General features: G+C 46.8%; 1 long non-coding RNA gene across 4 annotated transcripts; it reads left to right on the top strand.

Annotated features, from left to right (window-relative positions):
* Window positions 1–524: 524 nt before the first annotated feature.
* Window positions 525–18811, top strand: LOC308195706. Of its 4 annotated transcripts, none has more exons than XR_013951752.1 (5): window positions 525–784; window positions 928–4708; window positions 6583–8405; window positions 8634–8674; window positions 17983–18811. It is a non-coding gene; the product is annotated as an uncharacterized lncRNA (long non-coding RNA). The 4 variants fall into 4 exon arrangements; XR_013951753.1 differs by having other exon boundaries at window positions 525–1303; window positions 2505–4708; XR_013951755.1 differs by adding an exon at window positions 15064–15367 and having other exon boundaries at window positions 525–4708; window positions 6583–8484.
* Window positions 18812–19826: the final 1015 nt, after the last annotated feature.

Raw genomic sequence — 19826 nt, 5'->3', positions numbered from 1 at the left:
GTCTAACCCTCCTGTCCTTAATGTTTTGTGAACTGGGGCTTTGAGCCTTGTGCAACACAAAGTCCTGCATCTGCAAGGGTGTGGGGATGGGGCTTTGCGTGCAAACAGCAAGCACTGGGCCCCCTGGGGGGCTGAGCACAGCACACCTGGTAACTTTCAGGTAGGGTGCAAGGAAAGGATGGGGATCTGGGCCTGGGAGCATCCCCCTCTGTGGAGCCTTTTCTTCTGTCTGCAGCCGCTTGCTCCTCCCTGAGGAGCATTTATCTGCTCTATACCCATCCATGCCCCTCAGTCTGCAGAGCCTTTTCTGCTCTGATTAACCCAAGACTGCCCCTTGTATCTGACACTCAGCTGTGTGGTGCCTTCTGATGGTCTTCAGGTGGAAAGGCCTTGGCTTTTCCAAACGCTCCTGACCCTGTTCAGGAAGGTAAATACAGAGTTCAGCATTCCAAAACGCTTCAGCTGGGATATCAGTTAGCAGGAGCCCTTTTTTAGAAACACAGACCAGAATAAGGTGGGTTTTAAGCTTTTGATTATACTGGAAATGTGACAAGAAGGTTAGCAGGAATCTGCCAGACTGGGCCGGCCCTAATGCTACCAATCTGAAAGAAGGCAGACAAGTTTCTCCTGTGTTTTCAGCACCCAGTCCTTTGTGCAGCTTGGCAGATCCCACTCAACCTTGCCTATTTCACAGAGCACACATGATCTGATGAAGTGAAAGGGAGCTTTACCCTGCTAGTGCAGCAGCTGTTGTACTCTCAACCAGGGACAAAGCATGGGCAAGGTATGGGGAGATTTCGATGCTGTATGGGGAGCTGTGGCACCTGGGTATGGGGCAGCTTTTTATTGCTACCCAGGAAAGGAGGACACAAGAAAACAGAGTTCTTGCAAAATCCTGAAACACTGATAAGTTCCTGTACTCCACAGAGGCAATAAAAGGAAATTAAGAAGAAATCATGACAGACAAATGATGAAAAGCTATGGCAGGACTTAAACCTAGAAGAAGAAGATACCTGGAGGAAATTTCACCATTGGTTCCCTGGGTATATGTGAGCAGCAGGAGACAGAAACGGTGGGGAAGCTTCATTCCTGACAAGAAGATCTGGGCCACTCAGTGAACATTTCATCTGAGGGTGAGGACATCCACGCAGCTGACTGCTACTGGCACTAGAAAAGCATGAGCAGAGGCCCAGGACAGGAAGCAGAAGACTAACAGCAGCTCCTCTATTGCTAAGCAAAACCAAAAATTACCTGTAACCGAAACAACACAGTGAGGAGAAAGTGAATGCGGCAAAGTGGACAGGTAGGTAAGAAAGAGCAGGAGGCCTGCTTCACAGTGTGCAAAGTCTGTGAGGATGGAGGGGAGGATGAGGCAATGAAATTGTTGTGGAACTGGAGATTGCTCCTGGGCACGGAGGTCTGAGGTGCATAGGCTGCCAGTCTGAGGGAAGCACTGGTGAAGCTAAAGGTGTTAGCGGAAACAGCCCCAAGCTGGGCTGCTGCAGCAGCTCAGTTGTGCACAGCAGGTAGTCCTGACAAAATTAGAGGATCCAAGTCCCATCCGCAGTTTACAGGGAGCTTCTGATGGTGAAAGAGCATCTGTGGATGCTGTTAACACCTGAACTCAAAAAAAAAAAAAAAAAAAAAAGGAGTCTGCTGCCTCTGGTAAACACTGTTTGTATATAACAAATGTGTTTTTATCCTCCTGCCTGGTTGAATGAAGCATTTGTGAAGAGTCCCTAACTAATCCAGAACTAACGTGGCCCCCTAGTCCTTCTCCTATAGAGCATCTCATGCCAGACTGAAGGACCAAATCTTGCTGTAGATTGAGCTGTGGGGCTCTTCTCCTCACAGGCCTGTTGCCCTCATGAACCACCCTGGCTTTGCTCACGTCCTGTGCTTTATGGTGTGAGTCTGACAGTCATGGTTGCTTTACAGCCTTGTGTCCACCCCAAGAAAGCTTTGCAGCATGCCAGTAGCATCCAGCTCCAGCACAGCTATGAGAGGACACAGAAACTACTCCTCTGGTATTTGCTTCTAACACCTCCGTCACAGCTGGTTGTAAGTCCCAGGTGAACAGGCTGTAGCACCTTCACCAGCAAGGCACAGTCCCAAAGCACCTGAGCTGGATGAGCGTGCAGGGATGGTAACAGCCACAGGTCCCATTGACAGTCTGGCCAACACTCAGCTAAAGTAAGGCAGCTAGTCAGGTCCAGGGTCAAGCCAGGAAAGCCAAACAACTGAGGAGGAGATGCGAGAGCAGTTTTGCCTATGACATATATCAGGCCAGGAGGGAATGGTCAGAGATGAACTTCAATGGAGGCTCCTGGGCCCACGGGCAGAGGTTGTGGGGGTCCCAGGCGAGGCTGGTTACGTTAATTAAGGTCCATGGATGTCCTCAGGGCCCTGACACAGAGCTGCAAATGAACAGATGTAAAGGGCATGGATGATTCTTGGGCACAGTGACAGCCTCTGTGTCATCTTGCTTCTTCTGTGTCTTGCAGTGGGCAACCACAGACACCTAAAGAAGAGCATGAGAACAGAGCATGCCTGGAGTCCGACTTCTCAGCGTTTTCACAGTCTCCAAGAACGTATGGTTTAGGGACTATCTGAGCGAAGTATGGCATCTGTGTCCTGGTGGCTTTGTCTGCCTTGAACCTGTCTGGTCTTTCCTGTCCAGCATCCCCCACGTCCTGTGGTGGGCAGTTCTTCAACCTCACTACCCATCCTGTGAAAAGCCACCTCCTCCTGAATGTTTTAAATCTGCCACCTCTTATCTTCATTTGAGCTTCCTGAGCTTTTGTATCAGAGGAGGCAGTGGTTAGTTATCTCCGCTAATTTCTTCCATGCCATCTTGAGCCACTTACATCTTGTCCACAGGCGTAGGGTGGCTGCAGGCTGCAGGCTGTGTGCTCTCATCACTGCAGTCAGTTAACGTGCAGTGCTTTGGTAGTAGGCTCTGTGCCCTCTTTCTTCCTTTGAAACAACTGATTTGGGTAATTTGATGGCACAGAGAAAAAGAGATGGAGGTACCCAGGCAAACATTTATCTTTAGTCTTGCAAATGCTAGACTCTTTCGGAAAAAAAAAAAAAAAAAAGAAAAAAAAAAGCTACCAGCACTGTGAAAACATGGCATTTCTTGCTTTATCCCTGGCTGGCTGGTTGCTGGGCCATCTAGGCAGATCAAATCCCATCACATCTCATTGTTTGCTTTGACCTGATGCTGAAAAACACAGTTTTTCTGTCCATGTTCTTACCTGCTACCTATCTCCTGAGCCAGCCTGTGGAAATTCAGTTTGAGACAGGGGCTGATACGCAGCTCTGCTTTTCTCTCCTCTACACAGATGGCTATTTCTTAATATTTTATTTATTATTTATTTATTTAAGTCAGGGCTTTTGGAAAGCAACCCCTACTCTCCTCAAAATGCTGCTTGAGAGCTTGTGGAGATACAAAGGCCGTGGTCTCTGTTTTACATGCCGCTGGAGTAGGCTGCACCTCTCTGCCTTCTCTCTGCCTGTTTGTTCTTTAAATTTTACTCTTCAACTCTTAATGTGGCCCTGGAAATAATTCGTTCAGACAGCTAGTCCCCAGCAGCTTAGAGGATACTACTGCCTGCACAAGAGCAGCTGGACCCCCCTCTGCATGCCTGCAAGGCTAAAATGTGATTATTTCATTGGAGAAGATGGGAGGGGAGAGACCCACGGTGGCTGTCCAGACTCAGTGCAGAACAGCTTAACCCCTGCACCACTGCATCTCCTCTGCTGTTCTGAGAACCTGGCCAGAGTGTGTGCAGCTCGGGACCGATGCAGGTGCTGCCTGGATGCCATCACTTCTGTAAGAATGGTTGCTAGGAGGGAAAGATGTAAGTAATACCAAGACTGTGGCAGATACCATGAAAGGTGGTACCAAGGGACAAGGAAAAATGCAGCATCAAAAGCATGTAGCACCTGCAGTTATCTAAGAGAGGGAGCATAGAAGAGCTGTGACAGGAGCTCCGCAGGGTGAGGAATGCTACAGAAGCTGGGAGATGCACTTCCCATCCTAGGGGCAGTAGTTCCAGGGCCGCGTATCCTTTCTGAAACAGCTATGTTGTAGTCACACTTTTTTTTTCTTTTTTTTTTTCCCCACCTAGAGTTATCCTTTGCTTTCAGAGGTAGGAATATCACTGCTGCTAGAGCAGAAAACATATAGATCCCAGGTAGGTACAACAGGCAAGGGAAAAGCCCCACATATGGTGCAGGGTATTGAGCACAGGCCACAGAAACTGTCCCTTGAAAATGGCCCCTGCATCCTTCAGTCCTCCCCAGAGCTCTGCCTGGTCATGAATCTTCTGCCAGGCCCTGCCTTGGGGAGTGAGAAGGTCCTCAGGGACTGAGCGAAATTTGCTCTTGTGCCATTGCAGACTGTTTCCTATTCACTCCCCTGGCTTGGCTGTCTGCTTGGCCACCAGGAGCCCAAGCCACTTGAAGTAGCTCCCCTGTCTGACCCCATCCTTGCCTCCCCCACACTCCCACCCCTTCCATCCCTACCCTCCAGCTGTGTTTGTAAGTGCAAGTGCAGACTCCAAGAGTGGTCTGTGATGGTCTGCACGGAGACTCAGGGACTGCTTGTAGTGTTTTCCCTTTCCAGATTGCTCCAGCTCCTGCTCCCAAACACTCCCATTTGCTCCTGTTCACCAGCAGGCGAGTGGAACCAGCGTGTGGTGAGGTCAGTAGCTCTTCGGTGTATCCCAAATAAGAAAAAGCAGTTTCCACCTCATAACTGCAAATGAGGGCTTTCTGCCCCTCTGTGCATCTCCTCCCGCTCTGGCAGCCAGCGCTGCTCCTCCCTGTGCCTGTATCCTGACAGGGAGTGCAGGCTGGGCACAGCCACGTCGCTGCAGGACGGGAGAGGAGGCACTGCAGATATCTCAGCAGCCTGTGCTCCTCCTCCCCCTGCCCGTAAGGCTGCTAAGCAGCATCAGCACGAGGGAGCTTTGAGCTGAGCTGTCACAACAAGAGCAGAAAGCAGCAGAGGGAAAGGTGCGTGGGGGACATCGTGCCCTGCAGCGTGGGACCCAGCAGAGAGCAAGCAGTGACCCAACCCACCAGGAGGCTCCCAGAGCAGAGCCCTCCACGCTGTGAGCGTTTTATGTAATCCCCCTGGGATGGTGTTGGTATATTGTGGAGGGGGAAAGAAAGCAAACCTCAGGAGGAAAAACATTTCCTTGTGGTAACACCACAATAAAGGAAGGGGGAGATGGAGGTAGTGCTCTCGCCTGCCCGCTCCTTCCCAAAGGGAAGGTTCAGCATCTCTCGCTCAGCTTTCTCTACTGTCCACTTTATCCAGCATCCACTGCTCTTGATGGGAGCTGTTCAATAAGCTTTGGATTGGACCCATGTCAGCAGGAATCTGCAAAAGCTGACAGATGAGGTGGGAAATGCCAGCAAATCGGTGGTGCCCTCTCCTGCCTGCCCCATCATTCATTATTGGTTTGAAGCCAAGTCTTTTCTGCTTTTATAGATTTATTTTTTTTTCCAAATACCCTTTTGTATCTCCTCAAGTCCTACCCCAGAAAAGGAAAACTTAGAGCATCCTCCCGGAGACCTCTTCTCTCGCAGCAGTTTGCAAGCCACCGCACTTACATAAGAGTTGGCACTTTTCCCCTTCTGCCTCCCATTTCCTTCTAACACTCTTTAAAATCTTGCAGACTCGTTTATTTTCTCTCACGTGATCCTGGCAGAGACTTCCCTGCTCTCTATTTGGCTGAGCTCTGAGTGGACCCTGCACTCACCTGTCCTGCACCAGCACTCCTGATGGTGCCAGGCGGACTTCTTCTGTCTGCAGTGCAACCCAATTTAACCATATTTGCAGCTGCCTGGTATGCTTGGCTGTACAAAACCACATCGGTGTGCAGTGGGAGACATTTGATTCACATATTATTCAGCTATAGGGCTTGTAATTCCACCAGTGGGGTCTTGCAGCAATGAATCAGTCTCTGACACAGAGGGACACCTGGCCTGCAAACTTAAGAGTAAGATGTGAATTCGTCAGGTTCAGGTATTTATATGCATACGTATGTATATATAAACCAGCTAGGATTTTAGTTATTAGTTTCCAGCAAGTGGTCACATTTAAAAGGAAAAGAAGACATTTTCCCACTGATTGTAGTAATTATAAAATGAGAGAGTGATGCAGGTTTAGAGATCCTGGTTGTTTTCTAGGAGGCAGAGAGCTAACTCTCCCTCTCATGTACGAATACAGAACAGACTGCAGTGAAAAAAAACACACGTTACTCTGCATATTATTCACCCATGAGGTCCCTTTGTTTATGTAGAGATTTCCAGCAGTAAGTTGCCCTTCATAATCCCAGCAGCTAATGGTGCAGCTGAAGCTTTGTCGAAGGTTGTCTTTTACTGTGGTTATTTCCATCAGAGAAAAAAAAAAAAACTGCTTAAGGAGGAGTGTGATTACCTGTGACACAGCACTAAGATGGATGGCTCCAGGAGCAACTGATTACACCTGAGAAAACTCTGCAGGCTTGAGATCATGCGAAATATGGGAATCTCTGACCTCGTGTGTTTTGTACATTTTTCTGTCAGCTGATGCTAAATCCACATTAGTGAAGAGCAAAGAGGAAAGAGGCTGGCTGGCAAAGGTCAGGACTCCCACTGATCTGGCTGTGCCCTTGCCTGCGAGTTTGACAGTGTTGTTGGAGCCCTTTGAGCCCTTCTGTTTCCCTTTGGCAGCCGCTGCGGTCCAGCCCTGAGGAAGAGACCTTGCTAGCTGAGCTGGAACACGGTCGTATTGTAATGCTGCTGACTCAGCTAGTTTACAAGGGTCAGCTTTGAACCCAACCTACCTGCTAATTTTTCCTTCGATGTCTGGGGAGTCGGAGCATGGGGACAGACCATCTGTCACACCCGAATCAGAAGACATACTTTAAAAGTTTGCTTGGAAATTAAAATCTTTGTAGGCTAGGGGTCAAACCTCGGACTCTCTTACACTTGAGTAACCCCATATGGATTGGCATTGGCAGGAACCAGCAACCTCTAGGGCACGCAGACATGCTGCATTACACATCTGAAATGCATGGCCATGCATGAAGATTGCCAGAGTCAGGCAGAAACAGCTGCAAAAAGCAGCACCAGGTTTTGATGGAATACGTGCTGACTCCCACTGAAGGAGAAATAACACCCATGGGGAGGGTTCAGGTGACCTAGCTTTCTATGGTTAAATGATCGCTTCTCCTGCCAGCTTTCGGCAAAAAAAGAAAAGCTTTTTGGCCTCAGCAAAGCAAGGCCGCAAAACCTAGGCCCCAGGGGCACCTGCAGGAATTTCACATGCTGGGATGAAGTGATCCCAGTGACCGACAGAGGCATTGGGACAGAAGATGCATGGGGGGATAAATGATTCCTGACAGCACACCAGAACTTTACCACCACTTGGATGTGGGGCTTCTAGACCTGCTCTTACACTGCAAGTCCAGGAACTGTCAAGCTGGGGGGCGGTTCCCAAGAGACATTTGTGTGCCGATTTTTTTTCTAATATAGGTCTTGGATGTCCACAAGGGGGTTAATTAGGGATCAAATCAGCGTTCTGCACAACCTACAATAGTTGCTGGATGCAGAGAGCAATATAAGTCTTAGCTCAGCTGTGACTTGATTGTGAAGGACTGCTGCTTTATGTGGTGGTGGTAGGAAAATGTGGCTGGGGGGAGGTGTTTTACCAGCCAGGTGAGAGCCTGGCTGGAGATTTCAATAAGCCTTAGAGGTCTGGAAGGGGCTGGGGGATGTGATGATGTTCATACCAAGGGTAGCTTCCCTAAGGGGCTGCTGAAGCGTGGGGAGCAGTGTCTGGCTGCACTGCCTGGAGGTACAGTGGGGCTCAATCTAGCCTGAATTTGTTGCTTTTTGTTTAGGCCTGTGGAAGGGCTTCTGTGTCTTTTTACTTCCCTTTCAGATGTGTTCATTTGCCTAATGCTGTGTCTTCCAACTGGCCTTGGATTGATCAATGCTAAGCAGTATGAAATACTGAGTTTTTTTTCCCCCTAAAATGTAGCTCTCTGCTGGTTACTGTGGGTTACAGGATACAACCTGACTTGTTCTTAGACTTTTTTTTCTCTACCCTTAAGGATCATAAATCTGTATTACTGCTAGTGGGTGACAGCTGAGATATCTAAAGACTTTTTGATTAAGGAGCTGGAAACCCACACCCCCAAAGCCCAACTGCATGACTGCAAAATAGTGGAGTTGACAATGCTGCAGATGAGTCAGGCCCAAAGCAGCTGGGTTAATTTCCAAATGCTCCTCTCCTGCAATTCCTCCTCCTTTATATCTAAGGCTCCTGGCTGCCTTGATGAGAGTGATTTTGATTAATGGTGGAGAGTAGTATGAGAAGACAAAATCAGTGCTGAACCCTAGAGGTATAAAGAAACAAATGCTGTTTTCCCCTGAGGTTTTTATTTATTCCAGCAGTGTTGTGATGGTGGAAGAAAAGCTAGGGTAGGAGGGCTGGTTCTGGTGACTCCTGGAGCAACAGGCATCCCTACTGGGATCTGGTCAGGCAGCCTCTTACCTTCTTTTTCTGTGAAGAGGGGAAGGTTTGACTCAGGGTGCAGGTTTTCTTTTCTTCTTTTTTCTTTTTTCAACAGATCTGTATCTCCAAGTTGGCTTCTGCGGTCTTCAACAAGAGGTAACTCTAATGAAGCCTTTAAAATGCTACCATTTTGTGGGGATTCCCTTTTGTCGCATAACAGTTATATGTTTTGTGCCTCCTCTTTCTCAGTGTGGGGTACTGAAATCATTCTTCCTTATCGACTCAGCTCATAGGAGTGTTAGAGAATACGAGCTTTGTGTCCCCCAGGCCCCATGTGTACTGGAGGGTAGGACTATAAACCTAACTTCACAAGGAAGTCAGAGCAGCAAATATATAGTTGAGGATTAAAAGGGAGTGCTTGGAATGGGAATGTCTTCTGTGTGAGCCTGCTTTGATGGGGAGGTGCAAGCTGCTTGGAGAGGCCTGGTGGACAGTGCTCATGCCCCAGTAACTTATCTAAATGAAGGAAATCCTATGAGATGAAATGATGCCCTGACTAGCTCATTCTCCCATCTTCTATTCACATTGTTTGAATGTGTTTCAGTGCTGGTAGAGGAAGAGAAGCAGTAAAATAGCTTGTCAGTGTGGACAAAACGACAATGCTCCTTTCCCTTCAGAAGATCAGACCATCTCCTCACCTCTAGGTCTAGCCTAGGAGTTTCCTTTCCCTTATCCCCCGATGTACTGAACAAAGCCCTTCGACCTTCACCAATGCAACTGTGCTCTGCCCTGCTGCACCTCCCTGCCAGGAGCTGGTTCAGCCAGCCACAGCTCCATTTGTACCCTGCTGATATTCTTGCACAGACAGTGCTGCTGTTTCTCTCAGTTTCCCCAAAACCATGCTGGGAGCCAGTGATCCCAAGGCCTTCTTCTCTCAGGGCTCTGCCACCTGCGGTGAGAATGCAGCCCACCTCCAGTCCCGGGAATAAATGGTATGTGCGTGTGATCCTTCTATAGGGAGTATATCACCTGCAGCATGCATGCAGGCAAAACTGAGATATGTGAAAAGCAACGTTACCAGTATGTCTAGGGGAGCAAGCTCCAATGGCATGCGTTCACCTCCACATTCAGACAGGTAACCCTCAGAGAATGCAGTGACATACAGCTCAGATGAAACTTAATGTGAACCAAAAAGAAAAAAGAGCAGCTCGGCTACACAAATCATTGGCAAAATGAAACCAGTTTGAAAGCCCAGCTGGGAAAATATGGCCAATAACAATTTTAATTCTCGTGTGATGAGTAACGTCTCCTGGCACCTAGCAAGCACTTGACATCAAGCTAGCAGAAGTCAGAAAGGACACTAAATAATGCCATGTTCTGCCGTGACGTCAGCGGGTGATAATTCTGGAGCCTACAAGTAGGCATCAGTTCCCAAGAAGACTAAAGATAATAACTCACCCTTTCTGGTACTCCATGGGTGGGCGACTGGGGAGCTGGTCTTGGCAGCAGGGGATGCTGCCCAGTCATGCAGTGTGACTGAAATCCCCAGGTAGTGAGAATTGTACAGTCAACTGAGTGGAGACTTATTTAGGAATCAGACAGTTTAGGTTTATCTGGCCATCCATGGCAACAGACTGTTTTTGTTGGCTAATGGGCTCTACAACCCTTTTACAACATTTACCTTTGTTACCAAATGTGCTAATCAGCTGAACTTCAAGTCTCCAACCGAAAAGAGGATCTTGCTGTGAAAATTCTCTCTCTTGGTAATTTTATGGTAGAGGTGAGATGGTGGGAAGTTGGGAGAAGTACAGAGAAGAGAGATGAGGCACAGTGAAGTGGCTCCAACATGCTTTAATTGAGCTGTGCTCATGCGTTGTGTCTGTGCTGAGTGCCTGTTTTCTGACAGCCAGGCATGTCTGAGGTATCTCAAACTGGCAGCTGAAGTCTCTGATCCCTTTTGAAATGCTTGGCATGAAAGGTGAGTGGGAGATGATAAAAAGATGTCTGTAGCAGCTTTGGGAACCAAACTCGGATCTGCTGAGTCTTGAGTTGGCGTGGTGGGCACAAATTATACCATTTGGCTGATTTCTGGAAATATTACAGGATTTCCTGTGGCTGCTGTATAGACAAGCCCATCCATGGGCCTGAGAAGGCCACAGACAATTCCAAAAACCTCGCACACAGGCAGTTATGCTCACACACGACACGGAGCAGAGCTATTTGATTGAATCTGACCCTTAGTCCAAGTCCTGCGGATTGCTGAGGGTGTTGTGTGATAGATATTGGTATCTACTGCATCCTTTTCTCATGGTATAAAATTACACCCAAATGCAGCATTACACCATTTCAGCACTGCTGGGGCTGCAAGAAGCCTGGCACGCTAAAGGTACACTAAGGAAAACAGTGGCTAGACTAGAGGTTGTGGGAATTTCACCATTGGGTTTCCATCGCTCTGCCCTTCCCACTGCTTTCAGGGTGAAGGTAGCTTGATAAAGAAAAAAGGAAAGACCCCCAGTGTCAGAACTGTATCATATCAGATTTACACCCAGAACTGATGGCTCCCAGTGGTGCTGCTTTCAAAAGATCAGCCTTCAGCAGCTGGTTGAGATTTTGGACTGAGATCATCTCTGAATCACACCTGCTGCTCCTGCAGACTTGCAAAGGAAGGTGTGTCATGGTAGTAAGCACAAGACCTGAGCAATACCTTTCTTTGTGGAAGATACTCAGTGAGCAAAGTCTTTTTTACCTGTCTCTAAAAGAGACTCTTGCCCTTTCAAAAGGAAGGCTGCAACGGCTGCAACCCATGGTTGTGATCCATGAATACAGTTCTCTGAAATGTACTTATTTCTCTGAAGGGTGTTAGCCCTCTCTTGCAGGAACTCCAGATTTCATTTCTCCTTCTACTCTCTAGTTTATTAAACCAGCAATCATATGTTACTCCAGGGAAGTTAAAAACTACTAAAAATGGTTAGTGATCTATTAAAAACCCAAGAGTTTTATCTAGCATTTTTGGTAATTGTGCAAACTTTGTGGAGTATTCTAACTTGCTTGGTCTGCTGAAGGTTTGATGTGGCTTGAGTGATGTACTGAAAAAAAACAATTGCTGCACTTACTCATTAATGAGTGGAGGGCTGTATATCTCATTCATTCTGCTAATATGCCAGCATAGACGCATTTTTTTCAGTGCGTTACGTTGTTACTCAACGCATTGTGCAACCATTTGGGCTTTAGAAGGACTGCACCCAGTACCTTATTAATTCAAATAGCATGGTGCCAGCCTTGGATCAAGGGGAACTAAGGACCTCATGCAGTTTCAGTGGTTTGTTCGCATTGTTTTCTGTGCCAACAGCTGTGAACATTCTGTATGGACAAAATTAGTGATGTAATTTGCACTGTTTGGGTTTTTTCTGATGATCAAAAGATCAGAGAATAAGTGGCATTTGTCCATGTTGCTTCATACTGATAGAGGAAAGAAGACTGCAAGTATATTTGTTTTCTTAAGGGGTTTTCTTTCCTGATGTGATTATGCATTTTTTTCTGTGCTTTTGCAATATCAGAGATGTCAGGTCCTCTCTTATTTCTCACTGTTGATGGAATACTTGGAAAGTACCGAAGAGGAGACTAACATACAGATATGACTCAAGTCTCTAAATGTGATTGCCAGTTGCCAGTCCTGAATAATTCCCAGGTTTCTCTTCCTGTGCTCTCCCTATAGACATCTCTAGGATATACAGACCTTTGATATGAGCCCCCAAGCCAGCAGCACCACCTGCTCCCACCTTACCTGCTGCTCTTTCTCTTGGCATGAAATGCCTGGCTAAAGTTACTGGCCCCAAGGACCTAACAGCTGCTGAACTGGATTATTATCCACAAGGAGAGGAGGTAGAGAACTACAGAGACTAGTCACTTACGTGTATTTTTTCCCTTCAACTGGGGAAAAGTCATGAGGTTAAAAGGCAAGAAAACTGTTGTTTAAATTGTTGTGTTTGTGTCCTGTCTCTTCATCTCTTTGAGGTAATCAATCTACACAGCTTCTGCCAGCCCAAAGCTAGTTCTTAGTAGCTGATGAAAAGAGTTTTTCCTCTATGCCAACAGAGAATACAGCTCTCTACAGCTGGTTAACATCCTTTATAAAACACGAATAGAACACACTGTAGCATTCCATTATAGATCTTGGCAGTGCTGTACATGAATGACAAAATCATATCCGTTATCACATATTAATCCATCTCAAAGTTGTATTAGCTGTTTTTGCTATGTCTTTTGCAAGGCTCTTTGTGTTCAGCTTGTGTTTTATCACATCCATCACATCCCTGTCCAAGACGTATCCTGTGCCTTTCTCTCCTCCACTTCAAACCACCTCTTGTCAGCGTGGGACAAAACCCTATATTTCTTAGTGTTTGTCCTTCCACGTGATTGTATTGGAAAGCTTTTGGATTGAATATGCCCATGGCCAAGTAATCCAGCCCATGCCATATGACTGATGGTTGTAGATACTCTCCTGTAGCCTGTAAGGGGTAGAAGCACCTGGGAGTATTGTACTGCTCTTGGGCACAATTGTTGGATATTATAGTGAGATTATTATTATTAGCCTCCTTTACTCTCCTCCCTATCCTCTTTCTGCTTCCTAAAAACAGATTTAATTTGAGCACCACAATGTTCCCATGGACTTGGTGTAAGAATATTTATTAGGCAACCATTCAACAGCTTCTGCTTAAACTCTTCTTTCCCCTCCCTTCCTCATACCTGAACTCTTAATTCTCACTTCAGTAGTTTCCCTCTCTCCTCTACCAAATACCCTTTGAGTAAGACAATGTCATTTCTGAAGAGTGAGCCTGTACTACAGAAGCTTCCAAGCTTCTGATTTAGAACATAAAGATTACAAAAGGGGTCTGCCTGGAGCCCCGGAGAGGAAGGTTTAGCTGTGGTAGAGATCAGTGGGCTCCAAAGCGTGGTGAGCATACCTAGAGGTATGCAAGATGATCCACTGGAGTGCAGGAAGAAAACGTTAGAACTTCAGTAGTACATGTATATAATTTATAAACAGATAAATATACTCATACTGGGGAGTGCACACTCTTTTTTTTTTTTTTTTATACTGATAGGGCTATGCAATCAAAAAAGATTGGAAATGACTGGTTTATATTACCACAGCATGCCTCCCCTTCCAGGAGGGTTTTGCCTAGAGGGTTTTATCTCCATGCTGCTAGTCCAAGGAGCCATAGGACCACCAATTTCAAGTGTACTTTAAACCTGGATATGAACAGAAAGAGCACAGAGACAGGAAGGCCCCACATAAATAAAGATATGACCAGAGAGAGACCTCTGATGGTCTGGTTTATGCATATATGCAAGCTAGAAGCTATTATTTGGCCTGCGGACAAGCAAAACTCCAGGGGCTGGCATGAGTTTGCCAAGCATTTGTTGCTTTCTGTTTCGAAGGGGGTCCTATGATGTCCTCAACACAGAGGCTGGCAGATGGTGCTCTCTCATATAGTGAGTGTGTATTTAGGACTGCTTTCCAGTATAAGAACATACATTTTAGTGCCTTTTAGAAAGCAACACTGAGTCTGCATATAAAAGGCAACGGATATTTTGTCCTATTAATATGGATACTTGTATACTTTATAGTTTGCTGTTGTGTTAGACAGTACTTCGACATTCACTTTCAGTCTGTCATCTTAAAGAAAATAAAGCATGTGAAGCCAAAGAAGGCAAATATTTGTCCAGTGATGATTTAGGGACATGGATACATTTCTGTATGTATTTTTAGGGAGTCTTTTTTTTTTTTTTTTTTCCCTTAATGCTGTCTAGATGTGTGGTTACAGGTTGGGAGAATAAGGTAGCAGGTGTGGTGTGCTGGTCTTCTACAGCCAAAAGCATTTTTTTGCTGTATCTGGCATGTCTGGACAATGGTTTGAACATCTGAGCACCTTCTTCAGACTGTGAGGAGCTTCATAAGCCGTGCACAACCCATTACTGCCACCCACACTGATGCGTGTTGGAAACGTGCAACGGTTTGTGGGGCAATGAGCAGGGCTCCCCTGTCCCCTCCTTCCCATCAGACACAGAGCCTCATGTTTGCAAGGAGCTGCTTTGCCATGTGGGCTATTGCCACTCTGGCAAGGCCCCCACGGTGTCCCCTGAGATGTGGGGACGTTGCTGCTGAGCCTGACACAGGTGAGCAGTGCTGGCTCCCAGGCTGTGGGGTCATGGCAGAGGGGTGCATGTCCCCAAGACCCTCGCTGGCCAGGGTGGGCTCTGCAGAGCTCTGAAGGGGCAGTGCTGTGGCTGGGAGCCCTTAGATGGGGGGATTTGGAAAATCAACCGTGATGTTCCGGCAAAAAAGCCGGAACAACCTGAAATGTTAACCTGAGCGTGACTGTCTGCTACCTACAAAATACAGGTGGGGCCCTGCTGTGAAGCCTGCCTCGATGGCTGGGAAGCAGGGCAGCAGTGAAGTTGTCCAGCAGGCGCTGAGAAGTTCTCCGTTCTCTGTACTTTCTTCTTGCATCCAGCACCTCTTCCTGCCTCTGTGTGCTTAGGTTTCTCTGTCTCTGTATTGCCATCTACCGGTGAGATTGCCAAGAGGCCACTGAAGATGACCCGTGAGGACCACACCAACCCCTGGTGACCTGCCTGAAGGTCCCTGCCTACTGGCCGAGGTGGCAACAGGCCTCTCCTTGCAGATGCCCTGAGGGGACAGTCAAGGCAGCAGAGGCCATGGGCAAACAGTGAAGTCTCTGTGGTGGCTAGCTAGTCACTAGTCAAGCGGCTAGCTGGGAGGGATCTGAGGTGGCCTGCTGTAGCCGTCCTAGTGTGAAAGCCCCGGAGCACAGCCACCGAGCGGTGAGTCCAGCTGGCCGATGGCACTGAGGGCTGCTGGAAGGATGGGGTGAGCCTGGAGCAGCAGCTCGGTGCCACCTCGTCTGTCACTCGTGCAAAGGGCCACAAGGGGTGTGTGTGTGTGTGTGTGTGTACAGGGGTGTGTGAGGGAGGCTCAGGCCCAGCGTGGAGCACATAGGGCACTGCAGCTTTTCTGCATGGTGGCAGGCCATGTTCTCCATCGGCAGATGCTACTGCGAAGGCAAACACCCCTCAGTCAGCTGCTGAGCATGCTTGCGGTGTGTGAGGTGGCTCGTGTGTGACTGAACACTGTTGTTCTGCTTCTGGGATGGGGCTGAGTGTAAAAGAGAAGACCAAAGAAAGCCTGAAGTGGTCTGGGTGAACGTCAATGTCGGGGCTCTACGGATTGAGTTCAACTCTGTCCCCCCCTTAAGTTTTATTCTGCAGTAAGGGCATTGCTGTCGTCAAAGTGGCATGAGGGCTGGCGTCTATCAAAGACATTAATTTTGGCTGACATGAATGCAATAGGTTAAAAAAACAGTTTAAAATAGGCTTTAATAGGTTAAAAAAAAGGTGGATGGAAGAAACTTTAACCCTTCTGTTTCCTTACAGGCTCGTGGAAGGGGAGTAAGTCCATTAGCCACTTTCGGATATGTAAATGCCTTTGTCTAGCCTGTTTTCCTGTCAGTCCGGCTCTCAAAGGGTGTTCAGGAAACCTCCTTCCACCCCCCCCCCCCACTCCTTCTCTGAGCCTTTTGGCAGTCCTGGGATTTCCTGGGTGGAGGCTGGGAAACCAACAGTGCCTTGGCAGGCCAGAGAGGAAAGTCTATTAGGGCACCTAGCATGGCCCTCTGTAATTGCTTCCTCCTGCTGCCCTTTCCCCTGCCAGCCCCGGGGTAGTTTCTGAATCTCTCCTTGACTGGGATATATCCCCCACGTGCCAGGGGGAAATCCATAATCAGCTCAGTTAATGTTAAACAGATTGTTATTTGGGAAAGTAATCACCAGAAAGTATGTTACTGGTTAACTGCCCTCTCTTGCACTGGCTCTACGCGATCTCAGGAGAAGGAGAATAATGGCACTGTGCAATGCTGTTCTCCATCTTCTGCTGACACTGCATTGCCCCCCATTTAAAAAGAGGCAAACATTCATGCTGTTGCTTTGTCATTAGAGCAGCTACCCTAGTCTTCCTCTGGTACTTCCACTGTTTAGAATGCACACGATTTGTTTGAGTTGATTTTTCTTTAAAAACACACACAAACAAGTACTGACTCTGATGGCTTGTTAATATAGTGTCTCTTTCAACCTGGGAAAGCCTCAGAGCTTGTCTGAATTCAGTCAAAAGGTTTATATTAAAATAAATCACTTTTTTTTTTTAGCACAACAAACCAAACACATTTATGCTCCACACAGAGTTAATCTGTGCAAATTTCTGTCCACCTCATGTTTTAATATAAAAGCTATAAACCCTGGGGTGGAAAGATGCCGGGAAGAATGGTGTCTTGCAAAAATGCCACTAGACACAAGGCTGAGAGCAGCACTGCCAGGCATTGCTGTAATAACTTTTGTTTTTTGGGTTATGTAAGTAGCTACAGTCTTCATTCTGTGCCTAAGGCCAGTCTGCTGATGGTTCAATGGAGGCTACTGTTAAGGCAGTGTGCAGAAAGAAAACAATTCAAAATTCATCAGCAAATGCATTGTCTGCACACACTTGGACTGGAAAAAGCAAAAACTCTACAGCATTGTTTACAGAGCATTCAGTCAGCCCCAGCTTCAGCAGCACATAATCTTCAGGTGTTCTTGGCATGGGATCAAGGTCCTGTTTTGTGGTGTGAGGATGAGGGAGGGCAAGCAGGTCTGAAGCAGGAAACAGCTTCCCTTGAATACATTGCACTCAAAATCAGCTGTGGTGCAGTGTGCTGTTTGACCGGGGAGGCAGCATTTAAGCTAGATTCCTTATCGTGACTGACCTCTTCAAGCAGGATAAACCCAGCTTTCAGCACAAAAGATACAGGCTTAAAAACCAAGTTATAATTTTTAAGAATTCTTTAATCCCACCAAGCCAAAACTCCTCCCCAACATGGCTCTAAGCAAAGATGAGATTTGGTGACTACTCTCATCACTCTTTTTTCTTCTGACTGGAGGTTACTTGTTCTCTGCCACCCCCCTTAGCAACCCACTTTTTGGGTGTTTGGATTTTAGCTTATGTTGCTCTTCCAGTCTCCCTTTCTGAAAGGATTGCCTCTTGTTCCCCCAAAACACCCTTTGCATCAGCCTGGGCTGTCCTTCAACACAGGAAGCAGCTAGTGCAAAGCATTGTGGCATAACTCAGAAATCCTTATGGATGAGCTAAACAGCAGAGCAGAAACCAGGTCAACAGGAGTTCTCAAGAAAATTTAGCTATACCTCCAACATCTCTCTTCTGATCTGTTTCTCTCCCAACCCTTCTACTTCAGTGTATGGCCATACCAATATCAGAAAGAGAGGTGTGCTTAAAATCCTCGTGCAGACGAGGCAGGTTGTATTGGTCAGTTAAAGCACGTTTTGCTTTCCTTTAGGGAAAATTTATCAGTTAACATATTGAGAATATGTCCTTTCTCCTTCTCCCCTGCTATCAGTGAGGACAAAGCCTGTCTGCTTTGGGATGGAGTCTTAGGAGTGAGGACCAGCTCTTCTTCTGTGTGCATGGTACCCATCACAAGCATTCCACAGCTGTTCACCAAGAAGATGACAAAGCAGAAGAGGAAAACACCACATGCGCCCCCTTTGTGGTGATGTTGGAGTCACTGTGCCGTAAGAAATCCAAACGCTGAAACAACCAAGAAGGTCATATTTGAACCCTTGGGAATATGAATCAAATTATAGTGCAAGCTCCAGTTCCAGTTCTGGTTTGAGTGTGTGTGTGTGTGTGTGTATATATATATACATATATTCCTTCCAACTCAGGCTATTCTGTTTCTATGATATATCCATATATATGATGTATGACAGCACTACTACCTACTGGAGTGTATACCACGCCACACCAATGGTGTGTAGCTGCCGACTGCAGTGCAGGATGAGCTGCAGCAGTGCTGCCACCCAGTCCTTGTACAGCATGACGCCCACCATGGGTGAACGATGCATTTGTACTCACCTAAGAGACTTTCCAGGTTGCTGTGCGGTAGCAGGGTAAGGTGACAGGACTGTCACTAGAAACTTCTGCCTTGTGCCATAGCCCAGAGGCTGTGCTGGACCAGCCAACCACCAAGTTAAAGGTCTGGTCACATCATGGGCTCCCTGAGCCTCATGTTAACAGTTTGCAGGCACCCTCATTCTGCCCTACTTCTTGCGTGGTCCATGGCAATCTTCAACCCAGGCTCCCTCTGCCCTTGGCCCATATTTTCTCTTCAACTCTATGAAGGGTGATGAGCCTAGTAAGGATCTGCAAGCAGAGGCAATTCTAGCCAGTAATGAGAAAGCTAGTTAAGCATAGAAGCTTACAGCAAATTGTGCCATGGTATCAGGTATGATACTTGTCTGATAATGCACTGCTAGACTTATCTTCCATGCTGCTGCTTAGCTGTGAGGGTTAATGTGTTTTGACTTGTGCTTCAGGGATTCCTATGGCTTCAGAGAGGCAGGATCTCTGGCAGAGCATGACATCCATTTTTCATGATGAAGCTGCGGTAACATGATGCCAGTGGGACAACTCTGTATGTGTCTGAAGAGAACTGGAGCATCCTGATGGGTTGTGAGTAATGTTATATCTGTAGTTGTAATGTTCAGTGGATGCACAGAACCAATCTTTTTTAGCTGTTTGCACATATTTAATTCATTATAGTAACTCAAAATGCAACCACTTTGATGCTCTGTCCCTGTGACCAATTCTTTAATTGGGTTAACATTGCTACAAACATGGTATTACATGAGAATCTTGGCTTTAAAATAAGTTTATCAAGAGCACTTTGAATTTTAAGTATGAAATTTGACTTTTAGGTGACTACTGTCAGTGGATGGAATACCCCGTACTCTGATATGGGGAGTTTAGCTCACTGAAATTGAGATTTGCTTATCTGCATTTCCACTTCTAGGGACATGTATTCTGCATTTCCTTGCATACACCAAATCCATTTTAAAATGATAGTCAAGATCCTTATGCAGTGTCTTGATTGAAGAAGCTAGAGGGTTCAGAAAAGACTCATAATTGCAAGATCTGCCAAGACTCACGATTCGGTGGGACTGAATTCAGAGATGTGCAAAATGCAAGACCAAAAAGGAACTGTGGCCAAATTCCTTCAAAACTGTCATGCCAAAATGAGCTGTTGTACAGTTGGCTGCAGGCATTAGTCTTGATGGAGAACAAGGGCTCTCCTTCCCCAACTAAAATGGCCTTTGTGTCAGCCCAGGGTTCCTCACTAGAAAAATTCACACTCCTCCAAGAGTGGGCTGCCTCAGTTCTTTGGTGCAATAGGGCATATTC

The sequence above is a fragment of the Anser brachyrhynchus genome (genome assembly GCF_964034855.1).
Source record: "Anser brachyrhynchus genome assembly, chromosome: 5".
NCBI classification, from domain to species: Eukaryota; Metazoa; Chordata; class Aves; order Anseriformes; family Anatidae; genus Anser; species Anser brachyrhynchus.
This window is presented reverse-complemented; position numbering and strand designations above follow the sequence as displayed.